Here is an 18,093-nt window from a genome sequence, read left to right as displayed (position 1 = left end):
AAATTCCTCAACTTTAGCACAGTGATCCATGTCTTGAGTCCATTCTCCCATAATGTGGACCCTGCCGAGTCTCCAGTGGTGGGCAATATCTCCTTTTGTGGTGTGTAATACTGTTGCCACCGGACGTCTTGGATCTGTATGCCTTCCCTCTTATCAATCAAGCCCAGGCGTGCCATCTTGGGGTCAATTGCAATAGGCATGCCTGCAAATCTTTAGGACCAGTATCGTATGACTGGGCATTCCGAAACTGTGCGATAGAAAGTACCTGACTCCTGCTAGGATCTTATATGAGCAATAAACCTGACCCGTTAACATACAAACTTTAGGCCGTTTTTTAAATTAAAATCTTTCTAAAATAAAGTTTGTTTACTTCGAAATAAAGCAAGCCTCCAAGCGCACACGGGATTTCTCTAACGTGGATTATGACCAGAAATTTCGCTATAAAATAAAATATTATCATTTACCCAAAACTTCTTGAAATGGCTAAAGTGATTGACAAACTCCCTTAAAGCGTATAACTGCAGAGGACTATAACAGTTAAATTGGGCTGAATAGACAATGGGCCAGATGCACAAGGCTCTAGCACCTCTTAGCTCTACACTTGAGTAATTGTTTCTGACACTAATGTAGCATTAATGAGGCCATTCTCCTTCGCCATATTTACAAAGTGACCCAATGCATGCATTACGCCACTTTGTAACCCCTTGCTCCATATTATGCCTGCGCCAGACATAATTTATGCAAGGGGGTGTTCCCATGCCGGGAGGCCGTGAAAATGGCGCAGTGAAATTTACAACATTTCACTGCACCATTTTTTGCATAATTGGCAGGCGTTAAAATTATGCACCCATTACTTTCAATGGGCCTTCCTTTACTTTGCAGGATGAGCGCCACAATTTATGGTGCAAATCCTGCAAAGTATTACAATATCATCATAAATTATGATGCTATTGTCCTAACATGCGACATGGTGCATCATATTGTACATATGGCGCTCACATGGTGTTGTTAGGGATGCGCAGAGGAGTGCAAGAAAATTGCCGCATTAAAACTGAAGCACAACTTTCTTGTAAATCTGGCCCAATGTCTTTAAATGGTTTTACAGCATGGTCTATGAAAAAAAGGCCAGATTTACCAATCTTTCACAAAACACTATGCAGCAAAGATCCTTTCTGCAGTGCGCTGCATGAAAGGGAGACTGCAGAAATGCTATATTTACAAAAATATGGATGTTAGACCTGAGAGCCTCAGGGTGGTCATCCCCCAACTTTTTGCCTGCCTCCCTCCACTTTTCTGACATTGTGTTTTGCTGGTTTTAGGATTCTGCACACTTTACCACTGCTAACCAGTGCTAAAGTGCATATGGTCTCTCCCTTGAACATGGTAACATTGGTTCATCCCCAATTGGCTTATTTGATTTACTTATAAGTCCCTAGTAAAGAGCACAACATAGGTCCAGGGCCTGTAAATAAAATGCTACTACTGGGCCTGCAGCACTGATTGTGTCACCCACATAAGTAGCCCCTTAACCATGTTTCATGCCTGCCATTGCAAGTCCTGTGTGTGCAGTTTCACTGCCACTTCGACCGGCATTTAAAAGTACCTGCCCAGCCTTAAGCTCCCCTTTTTCTACATAAAAGTCACACATAAAGTAGGCCCTAGGTAACCCATGGGGCAGGGTGCTATGTAGGTAAAAGGCAGGACATGCACATGTGTGTTTTATATCCTGGTAGTTGAAAACTCTTAAATTCATTTTCCACTACCCTGAGGCCTGCTCCTTTCATAGACTAGCATTAGGTCGGCCCTCATATACTTTTTGGGTAGTAGATTCTGATCTGAAAGGGGTCATATTTAGTATGGCCAGAATGGTAATAGAAAAGCCTGCCTATTGGTGAGGTTGGATTCTATATTACTATTTTAGAAATGCCACTTTTAGAAACTGAGCCTTCCCTGATTTAAATTCATCTGTGCCTTACAGCCTGTCACCAGTCAACGTCTGGTCTGTGCTGGTTGACAGCTCCCTTGTGCATTTCACCCAGACAACCACAAACACAGGACACTCAGTCACATCTGCATTAATCTCCATACTGAAAGGGTCTTCCTGAGCTGGAATGGCGAAGGGCCTAACAATTACATTTCAAAGGTCAGTGGCCTGTCCTCCCACAAAGAGTCCCACTGGGACCCTGGCAGACAGGATTGGGCTGAAAGGGGAACTTGTACACTTCAAAACCACTCTTTGAGAACTCCCCCACTTTAAAGGCATTTTTAGGTATATAAACTGAGTCTCTGACCCCAACAGCTCAGACACCTCTGGATATAAACATGACCTCTGTCAGATGAGCTGCCTAGCTGCCCAAAGGGCTCATCTGGACTGCTTTGCTGAGAAGGGCTGCTGCCCTGCTGTTGCCCTGCAGCACTTGTGGCCTCTGATTTGTAGGAAGGATACTGTATTCCCCCAAAAGTGCTCTCCAAGGGCTTGGATTGAGCTTGCATCATGTTTCTGAAATCTCAGGGCCAACAAAGACTTCACCTCTTCAAGAAATTCCTTGTGCATCTAAAAATCAACACAACGCCTGCCGAAATCAACGTGAAGCCTGCATTGCGACCGAGAAATTGCCGTACAGTCGACCGGAAGAATGCAGCCCTGACTTCCCGATTGGAAATTCAATGCAGCACCTACCTTGGAACAGAAAATTCAACGCATCGCCTACCGGATCGATGCAGTGCCTGTGCCTTCTTCCAGTGTGTCAAAGATTTTCAATGCACCATCCCTGGGTGTCAAAGTATCCCTGCATCGCAGTGAGGAAGCAAGGCTGCATGCCGAAATATGACGCAACCCCTTGCAACATTGAAAGAAATGATGCATCGTATGTGCGCGTCTTAAAATCCAACGCAACACCTAATTTTTCCACGCATTTCCTCCTCTGCGGTCTCAATGCATCCTTATTTTTGATGCATACCAGGTACTATGTGTAAAAAAGAAGCAACTGTTTATTTCTAAGGATTGAGACTCTTTTAAATCTTTTAAAAGTGATATTTCAACTTGTGCTTATTGGATCTTTTTCGTTTTTACTGTATTTTATTCAGATATATATTATCTATTTTTCTAAACCTGTGTGGTGGTGTTTTTGTGGTGTTTTCACTGGGTTACTGTATGATTTATTGCACAAATACTGTACACATTGCCTTCTAAGTTAAGTCTGACTGCTCAGTGCCAAGCTACCAGAGGGTGGGCACAGTATTATTTGGATTGTGTTGTGATTTACCCTGACTGGAATTGCGGTCCCACTTTGGACAAAGGTGTATACCTCTGCCAACTAAAGACTCCATTTCTAACATTGGGGCATTTCGGATGTCTCCTTGCGATGGCACACTGTTTGAGGCCTAGCGCCAACCCATGCACCCTTGCACTATAGTGCACGGGTGTCTGTGTTATAGGCAGGATTGTTTTTCTGCAGAAAGAGACACTCCTAAGATGCATATTCCTGTTTCTGTGTGTGCTGCAGAGTGCAGTGCACATGGAAAGAGGAACTAACTAGGAGAAATAAAGATATTTCTCCTTGTTAAGCCTTTGTCAGTTAGGTGCACCATTTTGGCACAAACCCAGATTTACAAATCTTTGTAAATCTGGGTCTGTGTCAAAATTATTGGGTGGAAGCATAGGAACACCCATGCTCCACACTTCTAATGCCTACCCAGTGCAAAGTAACACAAGGAAATACTGTAATCACTGACAGGATGGGAGGGAGGAGCTGGGGCCGGCCTCACACCATTTCCTGTCTCTATACAAGGGGCTGCCTAGCCCCTGTAGTTAGTCTGTAGTTAGTCTGGTGCCAGGGCAGGGAAGGCAGGGTATCTGTGCACTTTAAAGGCATGACTTCAGAAGTATCTCCCCACTGAAAAGACACAACCGTGAATTAAAGAAGGACCTCAAACACCAACTCTTGATTAAACTTCTGGGCCTGTGGATGCTCTGCCGGTAAGAAGGAGTGCTGTACTGCTTCAAGAACTGCCACTTTCCTGGACTGCAGCTCTGAAGGAACTGCTGCCCTGCTGTGCTGACATGTTGCCTGCTGCCCTCTTGCCTAGGTGAAAAGGACTGGACCTGCATCTCTTGCACCCAGATCCCAGAGTAACTACAAGGGCTGGTTGGCTAGCCTCCTGATCTGAAGCCTCATGGATTCTGCCATCCATGAGTCCTCCCTGCCAAATGGTGCCACTCCAGTCCTGGACCCTTGGAAGTGGGCCTTAGGTGTTCTGCTAGCCTCTGTGGATCCAGCAAGACTGATGCATCTCCTCTTCTTTATGCCGCAGAGCCAAGCAGAACTGCCACATTGCCACACTGAGTGATCGGAACTGCCACAAAAGACCTGCATGTAGCCTGACGTCACATCAGAACCACTGCTGCACAACGCATCCCCAGTGCAGGCCCTCGCACCCCCTGTCAACAGCAGCCTCAAGAGCAATGCCAGACACAGGATCGCAACCCCATGGCTCCTTGGAACTGACACTTCACCCTTACAGCGCAACACATCCCCAATGCCAGACTTTGCATTGCAAGCCCTCATCGATGGGATCCTCGATGATGATGCAACAGGACCTCGCACCACAGCCTCATTGTATCTCAGAACCGACACATCTCATCGAGTGCACAACATATCTTTGATGGGGATCCACACAACCAGGATTTAAGTTACTATGTTCAGCTGGACTAACTAGGTCCCTGTAGCCGGTCTGTGCTCCATCGCGGTTGGCCTAAAATTATGACTTTAGGCCCAGCTCAACCAAATATCTACAGTTGGCACTTAAACCATTGTGGTGCTATTTACTCTAAAAACTTTAAAGTTCAAAATCTCCTGTTCTACTAATTGGATTTTTGTCACTTTTGGTCTTGTGTTAATAATGAAATTGAGTTCTATGTTTCTAATCTGGTGTGGGATCTTTTTGTGTGGTGATTTCACTGTTTTATTGTTTGAAGTGTTGAACAAATACTTTGCACATTGCATCTAAGTAAAGCTTGACTGTTCTGTGCCAAGTTACCAAGAGGTTGAGCACAAGTTAAATTAAAGTTTATTTGTGCCTTACCCTGATTAAGGTTGTTGTTGCTGTTTCACCCAACTTCTAACACTTGGAATACCTAAAAAATGAAAATAAAACATTTCATTCCTGAAAATTGTTCAAGTCCTGTTTTAAAATGTGGGTACCTAAAAATCTAAAAAATGTGTAATCTAACCCACTACTCACATAACATTGTCCAAATCCAGAAGGAACGTTTTGAGTGATCACGGTGATGTCCTTGGTATTCTAGTATTCTTCCCCAGTGCCCGCTGGAGAGGAGACCAATTAAGTGGCTGACTAGTCCACTTGGCCACTGCCAGAATACTTATAATGTAGTGGCCAGTTTCCACTGTTTCTGTCAGGGTGTCTTATTGTAGCGACCTATGATTTAAAATCACCCAATTTTCAGTGGCAGAACACTCATATGTTCTGTGGTTATGCAAGTACACAGTGTGCCAGATGTCAATAGTAGCCACCGGAACAATCATTAATTGCACCTTTCAGAATGAAGAAAGGGGTGACACTGATTTTAATCTTTGACATCTCTGCAACTGTGAAGACTAGTGCAATCGTTTAAACAATGCTGGATCCAAAACAGCCTCTGTCAGTCAGTTAACCAGACCATGTGCTGGGGGATGAAAACGTAGGCCCTCTTTACTAGTAGCCCAGTAAAAGGTGCCATTTTTTTGCAACTGTTAAACTACTCTCTACTGAGTTGGAAATTATCATGTGTGGTAACCATAAACCAATTACAAGCTTTTGTGGAATAACATGTAGATTTTGGTGCTTATCACACCATAATCTGCACATTCCCGTAAATACCAGGCATTTCTTCCACAAAAAATATTGACAAGTTCAACCTGCTGATTTTTGTTACAAAACATATAATAGTGGTATGTGTAGTAACAGCAATTACTGCACGTCACAATTAGTAGGGCTGCTCACAATGAGAACCTTAGTGTCTACAAATTCATCTGGTGCTGTGTAGAAGGTAGATACACACATTCTGGAGACTCAGGAATAGAGCAAGGTCTCCCTTGCAGACTTCTGAAGGTGATGGAGCTGCTCATCAACCATGTGTTTCTCTTGCCTCACTTTGACAGCTGAACTGAGGTGAAAGAGCGGCTCTTGAGTAGTCTGGGTTCCTTGAGGTAAGCTTGTGATATCCTTAAAGTCATTTGGGCCTGTTACATTCCACCTTAGAATCAGGTCATTCCTTCTACAAGGTGCAGTCAAGCCCCTAGTGCAGTCAGGAAGGTCCTCCTTCACTTACAGTTCAAGCAGTAATCAGAGTCTGTAGGCTTTCCATACCTATGCTCACTCTCGATGGAGAATGGCAACCAGACAAAGATTCCAATCTTTGTCCAAAGTTTTTTTTTCTTATACTGATGTGTAAGCCTTCTTGGTACCTGGTTAAATAAAAAGTGCTGTCTAGGGAAGACAGCTGTCCTCTGATAGCCAAGGTGGACTGCTAAAGCCAGTCAGAGGGTCTAAAATAATCAAGAGGGTCAAGACATGTCAAGTCATGACAGAGTAATTTCCCCTTCGCTGGCCAAAATAATGGGCTTTCTCTCCAAACTGAGACCAGTTTGAAAGGGTTCAGTAGTGACATATATTGGCCATGAAGACCATTGTCGGTTAGTGGCCACAACAAATAAAAAAGGGGATTCTTGAGTGTCACTCAGGAAGGAACATTCTGTCTTAAAACAAAGAGAATGGGTTAGTTACCTTCATCACACACCAGGCACATCTTTTTTTAGGAAAAGGGACAGAAGAGTGTGTGCACACAGGATAAGATGTCTGATGTAAAGATGATCAGCCAACAAAAAAGATACCATTATCTTATGAGTACAAAGAGGTGGGGTTTAGCCCAGCACTCACTAGTCCAATTACCACACATGCAAACCCTCACAACCTACACACAACCTTCATCTTGGTCCAGACATCATGAAGGCAAGGTCACCAGAATCCACTATGATGCGTCAAGAAGGTGAGTAAGGTGGGGCAGATAGTGGATGAAAGTGGAGAGAAGAGGATGTGAGGATGAATCAATGTCAGACCCTCTAATTAGATAGCAGTTTGGGGAGTTAGGAAAAACTGTACAGCATAAGTAAAGAAGTGATTGATGTAATGCAATGTAAAACTTAGAAAAGACCCTGCGGAGTCTGGCAAAGGAGGACAACATGGCAATCGAGCCTTAACAATACACCTGTTGCCCAAAGTATATCTCTTCTATTCCTGCCCAACAGCACAACTCTGGTCCCCTCTAGCGCCCCCCTGCCCCTTGGTGTCTGCGGGATGCCCCATTTTGAATCCCCTTTCCGATCACAGGCAACATGCTGCGGGCTTTCCACAGAAGCACATGACCTCCTCCCTGCCTCTATTTGAAGGTGTGCTCAAGGTCCATGTGATATTCAGGGGTGCTAGTGAGGTGAGTGGGGCCCCTTCCTCGATGATCCAGCGACTGTGGTAGAAGTGAAGCATGCTGTCTGGGAGGCAGATCGAGAGATGCCTGCAAAGTTGTGCCTTGCGCACTTGAAGATCTTCCATGACTGCCAGCAGTGAGACACAGGCCTCACTGGACAGGAGCAGCTGTCTGACACAGTCTGGACCCCGAGAGGTGGGGCGGTGTGAGCCTTGGGGGGGTCTGGACTGGCAGAGATGCTGGATGTACTGAGCCCACATAGTGGTATGGCCAGGATCACAGAGGCAAGATGTGCCCCGCACAAACTGAAGTGTTTGCTGGAATGCCTGAGCCCTCCTCCCGAAGACATATACATATTGGCTGGGAGGGTGATGTGGTGAGTTTAAGGTCTTCTCCGCCCAACATTCTACTACCACATGCGGGAACTGGCTGGGCCCTGGGGCACTAATCGGCTTCAGAGGCAGGGCTGCGGCTGTGGGGCACAGGACCCATTGGCAGGTTGGGAGAGGCTGCTGCAGGGTGTGGAGCCCTGTGTGCCTGGTGGTACGAGGGCCATTGTGGGGGCAGCTGAGGGCCCTGGACAGAGAGGCAGGGATCCCATTGCTGCATGGAATATCTGGACAGGGAGGGTACGCACACCTGAGAAGCCTGGATGACATTGATCCAAAATCCATAGCTGGGTCTATCTCTCCTGGGCGGTGACAAACAGTGAGTGATTGCACAATAGCCTTGATTTCAGTGCACTGCCCCAAAGACTCAATCATTGGGGATCCTTCTTTTATTCCTAGACTGCTGGTGACTTAGAGGATGTACCTCTGGGACTCCTAGACGCAGGCTTTTCTTCCTCCGAAGATGCTGGGGGGGAGCCTGACAGGATGCTGGAGATGCTTCTGTCTCAACTCACATTCATCTCAACCGCTCCCCGCTTCCCCCGCATGGACTCATTACTCCCCTCCTGTACAGAATTGGGCTGATCACCTAAGACTGTTTGTGCTGCCTCAGGCAAGTGGGTTGGTGCCACTGCATTGTCCTACTTGGCCCATCTTCGAGTTTCACCTGCTTTCCTGTCATCCATTATGCCACCGTGATATTCTTCTGAAGGGCCTGGTACTTGATGGGGTAAACTGCTCGTGCTGCCCTGGGGCAAGCAGGCCTGCTCTCTGGTACCTTAATCCTTGCCATCCTCAGCCATCCTCTATCTGCAGATGGGGCACAATAAACCCCTCCCCACCAACAGCAGCACAGACTAAAATGGATCAATACACTGTCTGTGCGCCTGACAATAGAGAGGCCGAGGGGGACCCTCTTCCCGTTCTGTTGCTGCCCCCTGCAGACTTAACAGCTGGATTTTAGGGAGGCAGTGGAAACCAAGGTTGATGATGTCCGACTTGACCTCTCCCTGCTGCGTCATAACCTATGCAACATCAAGGAGAGAGTGACTGAGACTGAAGTACGGATCTTGGCAACTGAAGATGATGTGGTAAGTCTCAAACGTCAGGTATGTAAACTGATGTCCACGGTAGCTACTTTAAACAAGAGGGCAGAAGAAGCCAAAAACTGTTTGAGGTGCAACAATCTACACCTTCTTGGAGGTAGTGAAGGGTCTGAAAGGAGTGACCTTCTGGTAGACTGGTTCCAGTCCTAGGTCCCGCAAGACAAAAGTTATCACTGCTTTGTGGTGAAAAAGGCACTCTGCACGCTAACTAAGAGGTCTCCAACCGGGGCCCCTCCTTGTCCTGTGATGGTAGGAATCCTTATTTTCCTTGATCGCAATACTATCCTGCGTGAAGCTCAGAATCAACAGGATCTACAACATTTTAACACTAACATCCTGATTTTCCAAGACTATACCAGGGCGGTCCAGCAGAGAAGGCGTTCCTTTGAAAAAGTCAAACAGAAGCTCTGGGAGGTCATTATCCGCTACCTGCTTCTATTCCTGGCCCATCTCAAGGTCATTTTTGACTCATTGATGTACTTTTGACACCCCCGAGCAAGCCTAGGAGTGGGCGATGGAGCAGTGACTGCTGTGGCTCCTGGGATCAGGAGATAAGGCAGATTTGGAGTCGAGGAGTTTCCCCCTGCTACTCGTTCTCGAGGGCCCGGAGGAAATGTTCCAGATCCAAGAAGGCCGGATCAGGCTGGGGCGGGAGACAGGCCTCAGCGAGCCAGGCTTCTGTTGAGGAGAACCTGAATAAAGTAGAGTCTGACGTGACTCTCATTGACACCCCACAGCTATTCATGTTCCCTGAAAGTGTGTCGAATTCCTTGACTTCTTCCGCTCCTTGCCGTTGAGACTAGGCAGAGGTGACTGTTTACCGAGGGGCCTATACATGAACATAGATACCAGGAGTGGTAGTGTACACCTCACTGCCAGACTCTTTGACTGTGGGGAATGGGAGAAGGGGATTGTTTCATTTCTTTTCTATATGGTTCATATGTTTGTAGGACTTTATTTCTATCTCAATAGCTACAACTGCTGTTAGGCAAGGTGATATTTCACATGGGCGAATGAGGATACTGTCTGAGTTTTCTCACAGATTGTGCTATCTCATGTTTTTCTTAGGGGTGACAGATGCTTCAAGGAAGGAAGTATGGTGTGGGGGGATTTGTGTTATTTTGAGTGGAACTGTTGTTTTGATGCGTTTTCCTTTCAGATATTCACCACATGAGCTCTCCCCTATGTTTAGCTTGTCTTCTGGTTTTGGTTCTGGGATACCATATACTGAGAGGCCCCTACCACTTAGAGACCTTAACTCACCACACCCTTTCCTATCAACCCTTTTAGATGGTTAGAACGATTTCTTGGATTGTGAAAGGTCTCCTGGACCCCATTAAGAGGTAAGGGGTACTGCACTATGTCAAGAGATACAAACCAGATGTGGTCCTACTCCAGGAGATACACATCTTGGGTTCTCAGTGCCTTTTCTTAGGTTGGTTTGGATATGATCCTGTCTATCATGAGGGATTTACCAGAGATGCAAGAGGAGTCATGATCCTTCTGCACAAAACTCTTCCATTGACAGTAATTAATGTGCATGAAGACCACCAGGGGAGCTACATGGGGATTGAAGGGCACATTGCAGCAAAGGAATATAATTTCATCTCATGCTATGTTCCCCAACATATCCTACAACCGACTTTACAGGCACTCCAACTGTAATAGTGGCCCTTCCCCCCACCCACCCACTCCCCTGGGACAACCCTGATAGGTAGGGACTTTATTACGGTCCCTAATCCCATGAGGGACACCTCTGACACTCCAAGCCCCAGCAGAAAGGTGCGCTTCAGGCGCTTATTATGGGGAAACTCCATGGGTCTTTGCGACACGTGGAATTAATGGGACCCCACCCATCGATCTTACACACACCTGTCTGCAGCCCACTACACAGAATCTAGGATCAGCCTCCTCTGAATACCGGCCGGTGGTCTTCTGTTACGACAGTCCATTAGGATCCTACCACAGGGTATATCTAATCATGCCTCCCTCTCTATTGAATGGAATCCTTGACCGAGCGCCCTTCGTCCAATGTGGAGATTCACTGCGTGGTACCTGATGGACCCAGATTTTTCCACATTCAAGGAAGAGAAACTACAAACCTTCTTCCAGACCAATATGAGCTTTGTGTCTTCAGCCGCAATATGGTTGGTGGCCAGTAAGCCTACTTTACAGGGCCTACTCAAATGTGACATGCGACGGAAAGAACTAGAACAGCAGGCACAGGTGTTGACCCGAGGCTAATTCACCCCATACTTAGACGATGTCACTATTGTAGTTATACCTTAAGTGGTACTGCCCACAGACTGCTGCTCCTCCTCCTGACTGATCTCTCTAATTAGTGTAGACATCAAGATTTTCAATAAAGCTTTGGCAACCAGGCTGAATCGGACATTGTCCCATCGAATAAATCCAGACTAATGTGGCACTATGCCCAGTAGAAGTACCGAGTACTGCATTCAAAGTGTGCAACTGGCCCTCTCTCAGTCACACCACCTGGATTGCAACCTAGCCCTGCTCCTTGTCAATTTCCAAAAGGCATTTGACACAGTCTCCTGGCCAATTCCCAAGGCTGTGCCCAAATGGGCTCGCTTCAGACTATCTTCCTGGAAAATGGCGGGCCTCTTGTATAACATCCCCGCTGTGCAGATCTGGCTCAACAGAGTTCATTCCATAACCTTTCCAATCCACAGGGGTACAAGTCAGGGTTCCCTTCGTCCCCACTGCTGTTCACCGTGGCCATAGAGCCCAAGGTGTGTCTCATACGCTGTGACGCTCAGGCCTGGGGGTTGTGATGGAAGGGAGGTATCAAGGACTGAATTGCTTGCTCTCCATGCAGATGATGTGCTGTTCTTCCTTAGTGATCCACAGACCTCAGGCCCAAGGTGTCTTGAAAACCTCCATCTATATGATCATGTGGAGCTGCCTGCCATTTAATCCGATGGGACTATATTCAGGGATGCAGATTATATTCGAGGATTTGGTCATCCATTGGCACATGAACTCACAAAGCATGACACAGCTGGAGGAATCAAACGAATGGTGTATGGGATAGGATGCATTGGTCTCTTAGTTCCTGGAAGGATATCTGAGCCCCTTCTTGCTGAAGGTTCCCAGCTATGTGATCCCTATCTGGTCCCATTGGGCAAAACCCTCAAGACCCGACACCTGCTGATTCCAGGTGCCCTGCCACAAAGGAGTCATATCTGTCAGGTGGTGGAAGCATTGGATTTGGTTCAGGGCTGCTCTTCAGAAGAATATCACCACTCGAGTACAGGAGGGCACAGTTAAGGGCACCCAGTTTCCATAAAGCAGGCAGAGAAGCCCCTCAAACCCCTGCAAGTGTAGCTCCTGATGGTATGCGTGGTCATCCCACCCACCTGTAAACCATTTATTCATGAGAACTAGATGTGCAACAAGATAGTATCCATAAATATTAGTCATGCCAAGACCGGCATATGAAAGGAGACTTCTGTGCTAAAGCTAAGGCCACAAGGTGCCACCCACCCAAATGAAGGTGGTTAGTTTCAATGTAAGGAAGCAGAACCACCCTCAGGGTATGGGTATAAAAAAATTCATTATAGTATACAATTATCGGGGGAGGCACATCATTTTAAATACTGCAAATATGTCCCATTGGATTAACTACTCCTGAGGTGTAATAAGCTACAAATAAATGCTAAAAAGAGCATAATTGTTTTTTGTTTTTTAAATGCAGTGACCATTGTACAGTCCAGCTGTTTCTCCCATTAGCATCTTTCATTGGGGGAGGAGGGCGGGGAATGGCTGTGGTTTTGGTTTAATAATGCCAAGTACTGATAAAAACATAAGAACATGCAAAGTGAGGTTGGCAAAATAGGGTTGGAGTGGGGTTGTGAATAGCAAAAAAGATTAGTGGGTAGAACTCCCAATCCTCTGGATAAAATGTTCCTGGTTGTTCCTGCCTGCCTTTCTGCTTTTATATTTGCAGTTTTATATAGAGCAAACCCAGCCTGAAGGCATCAGGGTGCTTTACATGAGCACCAGATTACATTTGACAAAACCAGATTTTCTTAGGCACATGGAGATTAAGGGCCTGATTTAGAATTTGGTGGAGGGGGTTACTCCGTCACAAACATGATGGATATCCTGTCCTGTACTACAATCCCATAATAACCTATTGAGAGCATAATATGGAGAATGGACTATCCTTCATGTTTGTGACTGAGTAACCTGTCCGCCAAACTCTATCTCAGGCCCTAAGTGATTTGTCCAGGATCACAGAATGTTGAATTCAAACCTCTTTCCCCAGTCCTAAAGTTGGCAGCTCGGGCCCTGAGGCCACATCTCGTCAGTTAGTATTGGTGCCAGTTGCAGCTGGTGACCTTTGAAACAGGTGGTGAGTAGTACTGCCCAGAAGTTCACCCCATTTTTTTCACTCATACTCATTCCTTCTCACATTTAGACCTAGATTAACAAATATTTTGTGCTGTGTGTGTGTGTCACAAAAATGACACAAACCTGTGCAAAATGTTTTCCTAAGTTACCTTCCAGCACAAAACTCATTTTGTACTGAAATGTGTCCTGAAAGTGACACAATGAAGTGCAAAGCATTTCTTTGGGTAACTCTGTGTAAAGGGGGCATTTCATGGGTGGTACATGGGTGTTCCCATGCAACGACCCATGGTTTTTGGTGCAAAACCCTATCTACTAACAATAGTGGGCGGCAGTGCTTTGTGCCAGAAAATAAATGAAAGCCACTTGAAAGCATGCACTTAAAAGGAAAAGATTGAAAGTTAGTTAAAGCATACTATTTTGTACTGGAATGGGACCCTTTCAGTACAAAATCTATGCTAGCCTCACACAGACACCGCTGCACTAAGGTTTAAAGGTGTGCATATGACGTTCAGCAGCGTAATTGTGAGCCAGGTACTGGGAGAGAGTAGGATAGTGCCATATTTCTATAGATATGGATCTTCCCAGCTCTCTTCCTCTCAAGTGACACAGTAATTTTGGGTGCTGTACGGCTTTGTGTGAAAGTTTAGGCCTTATCCTCTTCCCATCACTCTCTTCAACCCACATTCTCTCATTTGCTCATGCCCACTCATACTCACTCCCACTCATTGTTACTTACACACAAACATACTCATACTCACTGGTTCTCATTCTCACAGAATGACACACACTCACTAACTATAGGCTCTGGTGCAACTGCACCTGCTGCCCCATCAATAGATATAGCCACAACTCTCACAACCTCTAATCAATCACTTACACACTTATACTCCTTCACTTACTTTCTCGTACTAACTTTCACTAGTTCAGACATACTCCCAAACTCCAATTCTCACTCTCATTGACACTCTCACTCACTCACACACACACCACACTGTCTTGCTTTCAATCAATCCCATTCATGTTCAGTCATTCACAAACATTCTCACAAACACATGTTTAGAGAAATAATATTTTAGTTTTACTTACCTTGCTCACTTAGCTGGCAACTTGAAAGTTCCATGTTAGAGGCTCCATGGCAGCAGCAAAGCAGGAATCTAGTGCTGGGCATTGGAACAAGCATGCCATGATTACCAATTAGGAGCCAGAGGGACTAGTAAGGGCAGGATTGAAAACGGGAAGACCCACCTCAATAGCCATCCCAGCTTCCTGATAGGACTGGAAGCACTGGCCTAAAAGAAGCTGGGATAGAGATGGGGCTCCTGCTGCACTGTGTGGCGTTTGACTTCAGAGATGCAATGATGCATACCCTGACAACCCTCATTTTAGCAGATATACTGCCTGAGGCATACACAGTATGCCTTCTTAATAAAATAGATTGTGCTTGTGTGAGGAAACTGTAGTTGAACTACGCCCCTCATATGTGCAATCCTAACATCCACCCACAGAGTGTTTTATTTAGAAACAACACTCAGTAGAGGGATCATGCCTTCACTTCCTCAGGCCTCTCCACCTCTTTCTGTCATCAGGACCCTGGAGAGGAGGCAGAGAGAACTGATGTGCACACTGGAAGTGTTCATGAAAACACAAAATTTGTGTTTTCATGAACCTTTCTGAATTAAAAAATGCACAGGGGCCTCTCAGGAGGTGGGGACAGGGCCGTGCCCAGAAGGCCCTGATAGGAACCTGCTGCTGATTGGCATCAAGGTGCTAGCCACAAATATATAGGTGGTCATTACAACCCTGGCGGTCGGTGTTAAAGCGGCAGTAAGACCGCCAACAGGCTGGCGGAAAAAAAAATGGAATTACGACGGTGGCGCCAACAAACACAGCCACTTTAACACTCCGACCGCCACGGCAGTACAAGCAAACAGCACGGCCGTCACCGCCAACAGACAGGCGGGAGACAATGTACCGTCCACAGTATCGCAACCTACTAATCCGCCACCTTTTCCGGGGCAATTAACCGCGAACAAAAATACGGCGGAAACAGGACTCCGAAGGGAAAACACTCACCTCTGCACACCCCATGAGGAACCAGGACGCCATGGAACCAGAGCTCCACATTTTACCAGCCTTCATCTTCTTGCTCCTCTACCAGGAGCACGAACACCGGCGACGAAGACCATGGTGAGTACTGCACCTACGACACAGGGGAGGGGGAGGGAAAAACAGTGACACACACACGCAACACGCAACACCCCCACCCTCACCCACGACAACACACACACCAATACAGCATGATACATTACAGTTACACCCACCCAAATCCCCCGGAAGAATGCAAGGACAAAAGGAAATGAGCTGAACGATTGCAATATATTAAAATTCAGTAGTCAAATAATATACATACACTATTTACAAATATATACACCAAGAATAGTAGTCAAGGGTATTCTACCCTTAAAGTCCGTGGACCACTGGGCCCACACTGCATGGGCGAGGCCCACACAAGATATCCGAACGTGACGGAGAGAACACTGCAGGGGCATCAGAAGGGAATAAAACAGGCACCTCAGGGGGAAGGGAAAGGGGGGACACCTCAGCCAGTTGAGTGCACGACTCCAAATCCACGAGGGGGCCCCATGCCCACTGTTCAATACTGGGGAGTCCAAAGCCACAGTCTCTCAAGTCTCTACAGTGGGTGGATTGCCCACTGCTATATCCTGGGAAGTGCAAAGCCACAGTCTCTCAAGTGCATAACAGTCTCCACTGGTTCTGAAGGGGGCTTGGTGCCCAGAGCGCTTCATCCTGCCAAGGACTGAGGTAGTGGAGGTGACTCTCCACTGGTTCTGGAGGGGGCTTGGTGCCCAGCGTGCTTCATCCTGCCAAGGACCGAGGTAGTGGATGTGATACTCCACTGGTTCTGGAGGGGGCTTGGTGACTGAGGTAGTCGAGGTCACTCTCCACTGGTTCTGGAGGGGGCTTGGTGCCCAGAGTGCTTCATCCTGCCAAGGACAGAGGTAGTGGATGCCTTTCTCCACTGGTTCTGGAGGGGGCTTGGTGCCCAGAGTGCTTCATCCTGCCAAGTACTGAGGTAGTGGAGGTGACTCTCCACTGGTTCTGGAGGGGGCTTGGTGCCCAGAGTGCTTTATCCTGCTTGTGGCGGCCTCAGTAGCGTCAGTGCATTTGGCGCTCATGGGCCTGCGGTGCTTGTGGCGGTCCTGTCTTTGGCAGTGGTGCTTGTGGCGATCCTGTCTTGGGCAGCGGTGCTTGTGGCGGTCCTGTCTTGGGCAGCGGTGCTTGTGGCTGTTCTGTCTGGACCAGCGGTTCAGCCTCTGGCGGTCCTCTCTGGGCCAGCAGGGCTTCTGGCGGTTCTGTCTGGACCAGCGGTGCTGCTGCTGGCAGTCCTCTCTGGGCCAGCGGGGCTGCTGCTGGCGGTCCTTTCTGGGCCAGCGGGGCTCCTGGCGGTTCTGTCTGGACCAGCGGGGCTGCTGCTGGCAGTCCTCTCTGGGCCAGCTGGACTGCTGGTGGTTCTGTCTGGACCAGCGGGGCTGCTGCTGGCGCTCCTCTCTGGGCCAGCAGGACTGCTGCTGGCGGTCCTCTCTGGGCCAGGGGAGCTGCTGGCAGTTCTATCTGGACCAGCGGGGCTGCTGCTGTCGGTCCTCTCTGGGCCAGGGGGGCTGCTGCTGGCGGTCCTCTCTGGGCCAGCGGGGCTGCTGGTGGTCTTCTCCGCCGTGGTGATCTTCCCAGACTTGCCGGGTTTCTTGTGCCTCTTCCCCACCTTGGAAGGTGTTGCTGCTGACTCCACACTCCCACCTGTGCCCCTGGGAGCGGCTTTGCTGGCTGTTGTCTTCCCCCTCTCCCGCCGGGCACTGGCCAACTTTTGATGCTTGACAGGCGGGGGACTGTCCATGCTGTGGTTCCTTGCCACACTGGCTGCCCTGCTGCCTGGTGCACTCCAGAATCCGGTGACTATTGGCACCACTGGTCCCGGAGATGTTGTGGGTGAGGGACTAGGTTGGGACTTGGAGAGTCGGGCCCTACGAGACTGACGGGGTGGGGGAGGTGAGGGAAAGAAGAGGTCAAGAGTGGCCAGGAAAAGTTTCTTAGGAACACTGGGACGGGTAGCTGGAGGGGGTTTGGGAGTGGAGGAAGAGGTTGTGGTTGTAGGAGGCGTACGTTTGGTGACTTTGGGTGAAGGTGCATGCGCTGGAGGCTGTCGTGAGGTGGATGGCTGTTGGGTGGGTGTGTGGCTGCGTTTGTGTACCTTGGGAGGTGGCGTCACAGACACACTGGGAGAGGACACAGGGGATGTGTGAATGGTAGTGGGGATGGTGACTGCACGTGACCGGGGTGTGGTGGGTGTGCTGGTGATGGACGAAGTGGCTGTAGATGTAGTGCATGCAGGTGTGAGTGGAGATGAGACTGGGAGGGAGGAGGGAGATGAGGAGGAGGGGGACATAGTGGAGGCAGTGGATGTTGCTATGTCTGCATGTGTATAATACTTGCGTGAGTGCCTGTGGGATGTGTGGTGCTTATGTTTGCCAGAGCTTCCCTTGTGTGTTGAGGTGTGTGCATACTGGTCTGATGGTGTGCTTGGGGTAGGCTGAGGTACAGGGGATTGGGTCTGGGTGGAGGAAGTTGGAGGGGGGAGGCTAGAGACAGGGACAATGGCTGCCATCAGTGCTGAGGCCAGAGTCTGAAAAGCTCGCTGAAGTGCTGTCTGACCAGAATGAAT

The sequence above is a fragment of the Pleurodeles waltl genome, chromosome 2_2 (genome assembly GCF_031143425.1).
Source record: "Pleurodeles waltl isolate 20211129_DDA chromosome 2_2, aPleWal1.hap1.20221129, whole genome shotgun sequence".
Lineage (NCBI taxonomy): Eukaryota > Metazoa > Chordata > Amphibia > Caudata > Salamandridae > Pleurodeles > Pleurodeles waltl.
Note: the sequence above shows the minus strand (reverse complement) of the source record.